Genomic DNA, 12,412 nt, shown 5'->3' on the forward strand with positions numbered 1-12,412 from the left:
AGAGCGGCCTAGAAACATAAGACCAGGTAGAGTTTTCCACAACAATACTGACTGCAGACAAAACAGTGCTGGAGGGGGAAAGCAGGCAAGTGCTGGGACCCTGGACAAACACAGTGCCGGACTAGAAATGGCTGATTTAGTATGAAGAAGTACAAGTGAGGAGGGCTTATTCTCTGCATAGGTGAAACACAAACATTGAAGCTGAGATTGTTGGAAAAGTGATGTTAAAATAGAGAAGGGGCAGTGTGGGCAGAAATTAGCTAACAGAGAAGTTGGCAGCCAACCAGTCTGATAGTTCCAACCAACCTATTCATATCTACAAAATTCTTTCCTGGAGGCAAATGATATGCATGACCTAATGATTGATTCCAAATCGTCACTGGTTTGAGTCCTACCTTTACTGAGTCTCTTCCCCAGAGGGACTATTTTCTCCAGCAGTCTAATTCCTTTTAACTCTCTAAGAACTGCTATAGGTTTTCTAAATCGTTCTACTTCTGCAAATGAAAAAGGTGCAACCAAACACCTCAACAGTATGAGAAGTTAGAAAGCAAGTGGGCCCCAGCAAAACAGGTCAGTGGACAACAGACACCAAGAGGTAATAGATATTTGGTGTAGAATCAGGTCATTGGTGAAAACCCATGTCAAGCCAACAGGAAAGAAACTCGGTAAGGCTGCTCACCACCCCTAGAACCTATTAACGAAGCAGTGCCCTTGACACCACCCAGCAACACCATGGTGCAGACTTGCATTCTGGCGCACACTGTGGTAATGTCGCATGTCAGTAGAAAGAAAGAGAAAAGAAAATGAATTTCTAGACATTTTAGATAATAGGAATGAAGCATTTTCTGTGTCAAGCACCTTACTAGGCTCAGAGTCCCAAACGCTAGTAAATAAGAAGTGGCCCCCATTCCAGAAGTTTCCATTCTGGTTGGCTTCCTTGGCAAATGCTTTGGGCAGAAAAAGCCAGCCCATTTGTGCAGTTTCTTGTAAAAGCATCAGAAAGTAGAGTGCTGAAAACTAGGGAGCCCATGACGATCCAGGCCCTGAATCAAATGCAGATCAGGGACACCAGCTTCCTAGTGAAGCAAAACTACTCTCTTCGAAGCAGAAGCAGAACTGTTTCTTATGTAAGGAAAATCGTCTACATGGAAAGCTAGTTTAAAGTGGCATAAATGTTTTTTAATGAAAGGAAAAGCATTCACATCTTGTTGGAGACGGTAGCTATTTGGCATTTCAATAACTGGAAATTAGACTAGATAAAGTGCTTTCCTTGTATATTGTAACAATGCTAATATTGCAGTTCTCTCTATTAAGTACAGCAGGAGTTCTAGAGCCCGTCTCAAAGAATACCGATGAGTTCAAGTCTTTGAGGTCAGCCTTCTGATGCAGTCTTGCCCTGATGTCCAGGTTGACAGGGGACAGAGAGATGAAGGAGGGGTGGTGAGCTTCCTTTCCCTCATCCTGCTCTTCAGAAGTGATCTCTCCCTCCCACCAACATCCCATTATCCTTGAGGACTCAAGAAGCATCAAAGAGGAAGAAAGTCTTGGGAAATACAGGTGCAGACTTTGTACCATCCCTCGCCAGGTGTCAGGCTCATCAAATGGACCTGACCTTATGATGTCCTGTTTGTACTCCTTCCTCGTTGCCATTGCTCTTCTCCAAGGAGAGCCTTTGCTCCATGCTACACGATCTCCACACTGAGCGTCATGTAACATTTGCTACTGGATCCACAGGAAGATAAGATGTGATGTGCAACATTTCACTGAATCACAACAGAGTTTCCAAATCATAAGAGCTCTCTCTAATTTTCCCAGCATAGTGATGAACGATGGATTGGATAAAGGCATTCTTCTACATGCATGTGCAGATAATGCACTAGTTCTTAAAATGTCCCCTTTGGAAGGAACATCACGAAGGTGACCAAGGATGTGATTATTTGTAAATACATGACAAGGATTAAAATCTAAGGTTGGCCCCATAGCCTGGTGGCCAAGAGAACTGAATCCCACACATGGCTGATTGTGGGTCAAATCCTGGCCCTGAATATCTGAAAAAAACACACTGGGTACGGTGTGTGTGCAGGCCTGAAATACCGACAGGACGGACAAATGGACAAGTGATTGCTGTCTGATCCTGCCCCACTGAGGAGTGTCTCCTTCCCACTTTCCTCTCTCTCTCTTTCTCTGTCTCTCTGTTTCTTTCTGACAAGTGGACATGCCCTGTGTTTAAAATGTTTTAAAAAATAAAGCTTATTAAAAATAGTGATAAAGAGTAAACTGGTAATAATAATTAAAAATTGCTCATAGGATTGTTAAGATTAATCAAGAAGAAATCTTACGGTGAGAATATGAACTAGCCTCCCCAAATCAGTAATGAAATTCTATTTATTGTAAATATTTAAGAATAGTTAGGAAAGCTCCGATATTATTTGCAAACAATCTGCCATCAGGGTAACAAAGTTGAAATGGAGACTATTATGACCTGGTCTTCGGCTTTGCGAATCTATCAGTTTTTAAAGCAGTATCTCCCCTTTTTCACATTTAAAAGAAGTCAGCAGCCAAATTTTATTTAAGAAAAAAAAAAAATGGGATGCTCAGGTATTCTCTCAGAAGGTGCATATACACCACAACCTCATTATACACAATCCAGGAAAACATAACTCTCCCCAGAGGGTAATAGTAGCTTAGCACTCTACGCTGTGATAACAGGAGAGAGTCTTTCCTGAGAAAGCATAAACATAGAGATTACGTGTACTTTAATGGAATCACAATACAGTGAAGTGAATTTTTATTACCTTGGCTCTTTTGTGGTTGTCTGTGAAAAGTAAAATACATTCTCTTAAACATTTTTTAATATTACACATTGTTTCCCAAGGTTTTTTTTTTAAAGTATTCCCATGTCCCTTCTTTAAATTGTTTTCTCTTATACATTTCACTCAGTGCCATTGTCAACCAAGCGCTCCAGGAATGATTACACATCTTTGGACAGCAAAGGCATTCGTCTACTGACTGTCAGAGGCAGAAGCAGTAGGATTTTTTTCTTTTTCTTTTTCTTGTTATAGTTTTCAATTTTCAGAAAAGTTGCCAAGATTCTACCCAGAGTTCATGTACCCTCACCTAATTTCCTCTGTTGTTAACATCTTACGTTACCTTGGTACATTTATTAAAACTAAGAAACCAAGATTGTCATATTCCTGTTAATTAGTTCCAGACTTTGTTGTTTTTCACTTCACCAGTTTCTCCATGAATATCCTCTTTCTGATTCAGGGTACCACATTGCATTAAGCTGTCATGTATCCTTAATCTCTTCTGGTTATAACAATTTCTCAGTCTTCCCTTTAGTTCAGTTTAGTTTTGTTTTGCTATAGGGTGCATGCCCTCCCTGGAGACAGACATAGAGAGAAAGAGAGAAATTACCCTGTGTGTGTGTGTGTGGGGGGGCGGTGTCAGGTGGCCACACTGCAATCCCTTCTCCTCTATTCTCCTCATGGAATTTTGGGCCTGCACACACACCCCCAGTATGTTTTGTTTTTGTTTTTGTTTTTGTTTTTGTTTTTGTTTTTGTTTTTGTTTTTAAATTGAGTACCAACTCCAGTACTCAAACTGCAGTCAGTCCTGTGGGACCCAGCCACCTTAACCTCCATGACACCAGCTGGCTCAAGGACTTCTTAGTCTTTCCTTATTTTTCATGACCTTGACAGTTTTGAGGAGAATTGGTCAGGTTTTTTGTAGAATGGGTTTGACTGTTTGGATTTGATGTTTTTCTCATGATTATACTAGGGTTATACATTTTGGAAAAGAATACCATGGAGGTGAAATGTCCTCATCTCACATATCAGAGGTATGTGACACACACATGACATCACTGGTAATGTCAACCTTCTTCATTTGGCTAACATAGCATTTACCCAATTTCTCCACCATGGAGGTACTGTTCTTCCCTTTCCTTATTCTAGTCTTTGGAGATAAGTCATTAAGTCTAGTCCACACTCAAGGGGTACAAGTGGTAGTTTTCTTTTAAAATACCTGATATGCAAAAATTTGAATGTATAATAAAGCTCCTGTCTTTCATCCAAATTCGATTCAATAAACTTTTAGGATACCATGAGGGGAAATATTTTGGAGATTTATACAGCAAAGACTGTGATCCCTAGACGTAGCTGTGAGTATAGCTATCATATGGAAAGATACAAATCTTAATCCTTGCAATGATTATAGATACTAAGAGATGGTTATCGTTACCTTACCTGAGTTATTAAAATGATTGCTTATTTTCTAAGCTCTTTCTAATGTCTGATGAAATCCCTGGGTGAATTTTCTTCTGAGATTGAATATGCTACAATGCAAATTGTACACAAACTAAAAATTTATCTTCATCTAATTGTACTCTGGGGTCACACAACATTTAAATGCTTGTTGCCAAGAATGCTATTTGTCTGCAGAATCATAAATGCACAAAGAATTACTTTCTTTCAATGGCCATGTGTTTATACATTTTCTCAAAGGCGTCCAACTTAATAAATTGCTTATTACTTCACACGTAAGAGCCTCCTAGTTTATCATTTTCATTAGAAGCTCTAAAGTCATACATAGTACCTTTGTAAACGGTATTTTTGATTACTTTTGTTTGGTTTTGTTTTTCCACTTTACTGGCTTTTTTTCACATTTGATTAGTATTTCAGTTGGCACAACTTACATAGCAGACAATGAGATGAAACTGTGTTCTTTTCAATTTGAAGGAATTGTATGACTATCTTGCAAATCTGTAATTAGAGTCTTGAATTAGTTACACTTTCCTAACTTGGTGATTTATATCTCTTTTTGTCAAATTACATCATCATAAAGATAAGTTATAGAAGTTGAAAATCTATGTCAATACAGCATTTTCTTCTAAGCTTTTATTTATTTTTTTAAAATCATTAATAACTGAAGACAATGGTGGGGTGGGCAGGAGTGTGGTGTAGTGGTAAAACCCACCTAACCCACATGAGAAGGTGTTGGGATTGCATTTGAAGACCTCCCTGAGAATGCTAAACACACACATGCCCAGGATTCAGGTTGACTGAGGCTGCAGCATCAGGACCTTGTTAGGGGTGTTGTTGCTTTCTGTCTCTCTGACTCTCTTATTCATGGTACAAAGAAATAAATAAACTTTTTAAAGAAGACAATGTGTTGGATGTATGAAACAGTGCAAGAAGCTTACTTTCTAGTAGAGAAACCCAAATGTATACAAAATGTGTTCCTTTGACCAGCAAGTGGCATTGGGGTTAAGACAGTGGATTCCCATATGGATGACCACGGTTTGAGTCCCAGACCCAGTGGCTTGAAAATCACAACTAATAAAGAGATAGATAAATAAATGAAAAAAAAGTTTTAAAATGTATTCCAATCTAAGGTAGAAAACATTGACATAAAAGAGATACAAATAAAGTGTATCCAAAAAAAAAAAAAAAGGAAGTAATAATGAGCCCAAGGAGGATTTTTAGCAGGCAAGTGACAAGACCAGAGATATACTGTAGAAAAATTAACTCAGTAGCACTGTTCTGGCTGCATTGTGGTGGCAGAAGAGAATGGAAGGAGGATAGAAAAGAGAGAGATGAGGGTTAAAGAAACGAAGAGAGAACTATCAATATTAAAAAGGTAATGTGGGGAACCAGCAGTTAGCGTAATGGCTATGTCGCTGGACTCCCACGTAGTCGACCGCTGTTCAAGTCCCGGACCCGGTGGCTTAAAACTCACGCCGGGCGCGTGTGCGTACGTGCCCAAGATCCCGAGAGGAGAATGGAGGAGAAGGGATTGCAGCGTGACCATCCCCCCTGGGGGGTGATTTCTCGCTTTCTGTCTCTATGTCTCTCTCTGTCTGTCTGGCGAGGGCACGCGCCCTATAGCGAAAAACCTCTCAAAAAAAAAAAAAAAAAGGTAATGTGAACTAAGATATTGCTAGTAGAAACAAAAAAATAAGGTGTGGATTCAAGAAATACTGTGAAGGTAAAACTAATAGGTCATATCTACTCATCAAAGTGGAGGATGAGGGATGGGAAAGACTCAAAACTTTGATACTTGAAGAAAGGAAATATTGGGGCTGGTGGTAGCATGGTGGTTGGGGCACTGGACTCCACATGGTTGACTGCGGTTTGAGTCTCGGACCTGGCCAACTTGCTGTCTCACTTTCCCTCTCTTTCTTTCTCTGTCTCTCTCTGGTCAAATTAAGAAATAATAATAATTGGGACCAGCAGTTAGCATAATAGCTATGTCCTGAACTCCCATGTAGTTGACTGCAGTTCAAGTCCCGGACCTGGTGGCTTCCGTGTGGCACAGATTCCTTTTAGGAAAAACCTCTCAGAAATAAAAAAAAAGAAAAAAAAAATAAATAATAATAATAAATAAAATAAATAATTTATTTAAAAAAGAAAGGCAACGTTGTGCCAGTAATAAAAATGTGGAAAGAATACTTTCTGTTCTTATTTATTTCTATTTCTTTGCAACTTTCTTGCAATATATTCTATATATGTTAAAAGTTAGCCCACAGGCCAGCTGGTGGCATGGTGGTTGAGGCAATCAGATCTCACATGGCCGATTGTGCAGTTGGAATTTTAATCCGGTGGCTTGACAAACGTGCTGGACATGTGTATGTGTGTGTTCAAATTCCAAGGGGTGAATGTAGAAGAAGTGATTGTGGTGTGGCTATCCACCAGGATGAGTGCATTCTCACTTCCTCTCTCTCACTCTCTCTCTCCAGTGAGCACATGGTCCAATAGCAAATTTTTAAAAATAAGTAAATAGAAGAAAGCTAGCCCACTGTATTAGAAGTTCTCTTTCTGTATCTCTATGATTCACTCATTATAGCAGCTTCTATTTCTTTCTGGAATAAGTTGCAATATAAATAAATGAATATGCATTCATTATGCTTGATTATATAATTGTGCTTCTTGCTCAGCAACTGTCTCAAGGTAATAATGTAATAGCTTCTGTTCACAACTAAAATCTAGGTTTTGACTTTTTTTAAGGAATATTGTCAAGCTATATTATCTTTGTTATATATTTCATAACATTTATAAAAATTCTCAGCAATAACTAGTAACTTTCTACAGAAAGGAACTTCTTCATTTTAATTTGGAATCAGGCAAACTAATAACTATTCTGTTTTCCTTGAAATAGGCATTCATGACATTTTTCAGCCACCAAGCCATTGTTAATATTTAGACCTTTAGAAAATCAAATTGCTTCTCATTTCCATGTTAACATGTTATGAACTTGTCAATAATAATTATAATATCAACATAACTAATATTTGGTGAGCATTTATTATATTCAAGGCATTTTTAAAGAATATATTTTACATGTAATCTTCAGAATAAGATTTGAGGTAGATACTGTTAGAATCTCATTTTATTGTACAAATGAGACACAGAAAAGTTAAGTGATTTGCAGAAGGTCACATAGCTAGTGTTGAGGGAACTAGGACTGAACTCGGGCCTGTGGTTCCAGAGCGCATTGTACCTGGCAGCTGCATCCAAACTACTTTCTCCATTTGTAAGTCAGGTGAGAAGAGCCTCATAGTCAAATGATAATACATCTCTCTGTCACATAGCTCGAATTTGCCTGAAGTTGGGTCTACTTTTAATAGGAAAAAGAAATAACTTGTGATGCCTATTGGCATTTTCAGAAGCCTTCATCATCTAGAGACTGCAAAATTATAACTCCCTATCCAACAAGACATTCGATATGGTGATTTGAAAATAATTCCTGTGGGTGGCTGTAAAAAAGAAAAGTTCTTTGTTTGCATTTAAGCTAAAAATAGTTAAAAGAGAGAGAGAAAGGGAAAATAAATAAAGTTGTTTCCCATCAATAGAGCGTATTGAAGAATCAGGGAGGTTGATTTGATGTCTGTTCATTTCAGTAGTGAAGTGGAATTCAAGAATGATGTAAGTCCGTTGTTCGGAATGAGGTCCTGGAGGGCAGAAAAGGAGGCTTTGTGAAGACGTTGATCTTTGTAAAGGCTTTTCAAGATGAAATGTTGACAGCTCTCCTCATGGATGCCTATAAAAAACATAAATCTTTTTATTTAATTCCAAAATCTGAAAGGACTGAATGACTTCGGAAGATACTGAAGTCCAGAAGTACATTTCGTCAGAAACTCATTTGCCAAATGCTTTTATGGAAAATATCTGCGTAGATCACATGTGCTGAAAAGATTACCTAACATATCTCAAAGCTTCATCAAGCGAGTGGGCCCTAAATCATGAGCTCTTCATCCTTTCTGCTGTTTGCTTACCTCGAGCACTTTACTGAGTGTGGGCTATGAAATCAAATAAGCCACACACACAGACACACACACACACTTCATCTGTGTCTTTGACAATCTTAGCAATCTAAGACAAAAGGATTTTCCCAGAGAAACAATATAAGATTAACATGTTTAAATCCTATTTTCTATCTCAATTTTATATTTCCCGAGAAGAGAACGGGAGAGAAGAGATTGTGGCATGGACATCTCCCTGGAGGGTGCTTTCTTACTTTGTCTTGTGCGCATGAGTGCATGTGCCTTACAACAAATTAAAAAATAATAATAATAAAATAAAATTTCCTCCCATATCAAATTGAGTATGTCTACCACTTTGCCCCTGAAGGTTCTCAAAAGCTAAATGACTTCAAATGCCAATCATAGTTTATTGAATACACTCACAAAAAGATATGTACATATAAAAATATATACAGCCATAAGTATGCACACGCACATATACATATACTTTTGACCTAAAAAAAAGTATTTTCCTGCCTTTTAAATCTTAAAGCAGGACAGGGTGAGGGGAATGAAGCAGGGTATTTTTTGGTAATTTTTATCTAGAAATTAGTCTTACTTGGAGACAGTAATATTTCGGAGTGTTGTGCAAACATGTTATTTTGAAAGAAGATTCTCTCTCTGAGGCTGCTGAAGGATTTGACCCCAAGATAGTGTTCTCCAAACTACCCTGTCTCCAAGTCTTGTTTTCCACGATTCTCAAAGAGGGCACATGGAGAGATGGCAGATTAAGAGGCATGTATCTTCTGGAAATTGTTTCAAAAGTAGTGGCACCCAAGAGAATTAAATAACCACTGAAGTCTCTCAGAGTCTTGTTCTAGGACAGTTAGTGGGTCTCAAAAGCTGGCCCTGGCATCACTCAGGAACTTTTTAGGAATGAAAATTCTAACACTGCAGATTTTCTCAATCAGACACTCTGGGAGTGGAGCCAAGCAGTCTGTGGTTGATCAAGCCCTTCAGATGATTCTGATGGCACTAACGCTTTGAAACTCCTAGGTTCACCTGGGTGGCTCATTTAAAACTGCAGACAAGGGTCAGCTCACAGCACAGTGGTTAAGGGAGCCAGAACCTACATGGCCAACCTTGATTTGAATCCTGGCCCCAGTGGCTTGAAAAACACACTGGGTACACCCTGACAGGATGGAGACATGGAGAAAAGGTATCACTAGTGTGACCATGCCCCATTGGGTGGTGCCTTCGCTCGCTCTCTCTCTCTCTCTTTCTCTCTCCCTCTCTCCCTCTCTCTCTCGTATACAAAAAAAAAAAAAAAAAAGTTTCTATGGGTGAAACCCAGGAATCTGTAACAAGCTTTCCTGGAGATTCTTTTTCTTTCTTTCTTCTTCTTTCTTCCTTTCTTTCTTTCTCTCCCCTCTTTCTCTCTCTTTCTTTTTCTTCTTTCTTTTTGTTTTGAATTTGCCATAGGGCATGTCCACTCACCAGAGACAATAAAAGAGAGAAAGTGAGAAATAACCTCTCAGGGAGGTGACTACACCACAATTCCTTCTCCTCCACTTTCCTCTCGGGATTTGGGATATACATGCACGCACACACACACACACACACAATATACATGCACGCATGCACACACACACACACCTGGCATGTTTTTCAGGCCATCGGGTGAGGGACTCGAACCACGAAGTCAACCATGGGGGATCTAGTCACCTTAACTTCCGTGCTACCTGCTGGCCCTTCTGGTGATTCTTATGCACACTAATCCAGTAGCTAAATCAGTCAGTCAATCCATGATGGTAAGGAATGAGTCGCAAACAGCTTCTGTGGAAGCAGCTTCACAGAGTAGAAAGCACACCAGCTTCAGAGAGGTACTGGCCTGGGTTTGAATCCCAGCTGTGCCTTTTCCTGCTTCTGTGATCAGTTATGCTAGTTCTCTCCATCTCATCTTTGCTCAGTATTTGCTGAATAAACACAGGGTTCATACAGATCAGGAGTCCTCCTTCCACTACTTATCCACTGGCTAATACGTGAGACCATATGCATTCGAGTAGTTTGACCTCTCTGTGCTTCATTTTCAACATCTTTAAAATGGGGATAATAGGAACCAGCAGTTAGTGTAATGGCTATGTCATTGGACTCCTATGTAGTCGACCGCAGTTCGAGTCCCAGACCAGGTGGCTTAAAATTCACGCCGGGCGCGTGTGCATGCGTGCCCAAGATCCCAAGAGGAGAATGGAGGAGAAGGGATTGTGGCGTGGCCATCCACCCTGGGGAGTGGTTTCTTGTTTTCTGTCTCTCTGTCTCTGTCTGTCTGGTGAGCACATGCGCCCTATAGCAAAAAAAAAAAAAAAAGAAAGAAAAGAAAAAAGAAAAATTGGTATAATAATAGCATTTGCTTTTTAGGCATATTGGAAGATTAACTAAATTTGCTTCGTGTAAACCTCTTTAAAAAAATAGTGTCTGGGGCACTATAATTCTCAATAAATATTATTGAAGGAGAAAAATTCCTTGCAAATATACCTCTAAACTTCGGAAAGGCTTACCTCTCAAAGGAATACATGCAACATATTACTAATTTCCTCACAAATGTTTGTTTACAACATCGTAGGTTCTGTGGAGGCCTTGGGGACACACTGTCCCTGTTCTCACAGAGCGCAGCAGCAGACATGGAGAGAGGCAGACATTAATCGTGTAATCATGGAAATGAGCAGCTTGTAGCGACAGGTGAGAAGCAAGTGCCGCAGGAGAGAACTGCTCGTGCGACTGGCGCTCAGGTAGCAAAGGGGAGAAAAACGGCGCAAGGTGAGATGTGGGATGAGAGAAGTAGGAGGCCAGACAAGCAGCGCTAGCACACATTTTGGTCTATTTCTAAGAGCAGCTGAGGAGTGTCAGCCAGAAAGTGACGTGTTCAGATTTGCGTTTCTGACATCATGAAGATGAGATTGGAGGAGGCTCAGATAGGATGCAAGGAAGATCCATTCGAAGGTTTTACAGTGGTTCTAGGTGAGAGATTACGGTAATTAAGACTAGAAAGGAGGCTACTTACAATTTGAGAGTGATGGGGCCAGATAGTGCAGTGGTAAAATGTGAATGCTCTGGGAGGCTGGCCTACACGGGAAGGCCTCCCTGACTACAACAGGCGCATGCTTGCTCTGGGGCTAGGTGAGGTCGGGGGTGGGTCACAGAGTCAAGACCCTGTTTCTTTGTGTCTCTTTTGTCCATGTGAGAAATAAATGAAGTTAAAAAAAAGAAGAAGAACAACTTGAGAACTTGAGAGCTATGTGGAGGAAGTGAATAAGATTCAGGGATAAATTGGAAATGGGAAGCAGGGGTGTGGGAGGCATGTAGAATGGCCGCTGTTCTCTGATTGCACTAGGCAAGGAATGGGTTGGAGGGAGAAGGCAGTGAGTGTGGCACTTGGCAGATTTAGTTTGATGTCGCTGAGAGAGGTCAGAACAGAGGTAGGCATGAGCTGGACATATCGCTCTGGTGCTCGGTGCAGAGGTCTGGGCCAGGGACACAAAGCAGAGAGTGATAGACACGGATGGCAGCTACGTCAGGGGAGTGGATGGATGCCTGGGAGAGAATGTGCAGCGGGATGCTCGGGAACCCTTGTGCTTGATGACCAGGGACAAGAAGATGAGTCTGCAGAAGAGGCTGGTGTGGCAGGATAATCTACAGAAATAGCGATTTTTGGTTTTTTTCTCACTCTTATTTCCCCTTCCATTTTAAGATGATAGCCTGTTTGTTCTTGTTGTTGTTTTCATTTTTTAAAAAGAATTATTTAACCACGGGGCCAGCAGGTGGCACAGTGGTTAACAGTGCTGGACTCCCACATGGCTGACCACGGTTCAAGTCCTGGACCTGGTGGCTTGCTTTCTCACTTTCTCTCTCTCTTTCTCTGTCTCTCTTTGGTCAAACTGGAAAATAATAATAATAAATCAATAAAGATAAATAAAAATTATTCTTTTTTTTCTTCTTTTTTTGGAGAGGTTTTTGCTCTAGGGCATGTGCACTCGCCAGAAAGAGAGAGACAGAAAGACAGAAAGTGAGAAATCACCTCCCAAGGGGATGACCATGCTGCAATCCCTTCTCCTCCATCCTCCTCTCGGGATCTTGGGCATGCACGCACACTCGCCCAGCGTGAGTTTAAGC

This window comes from Tupaia chinensis, unplaced genomic scaffold (assembly GCF_000334495.1).
Source record: "Tupaia chinensis unplaced genomic scaffold, TupChi_1.0 Scaffold000270_2, whole genome shotgun sequence".
Taxonomy (NCBI): Eukaryota; Metazoa; Chordata; class Mammalia; order Scandentia; family Tupaiidae; genus Tupaia; species Tupaia belangeri.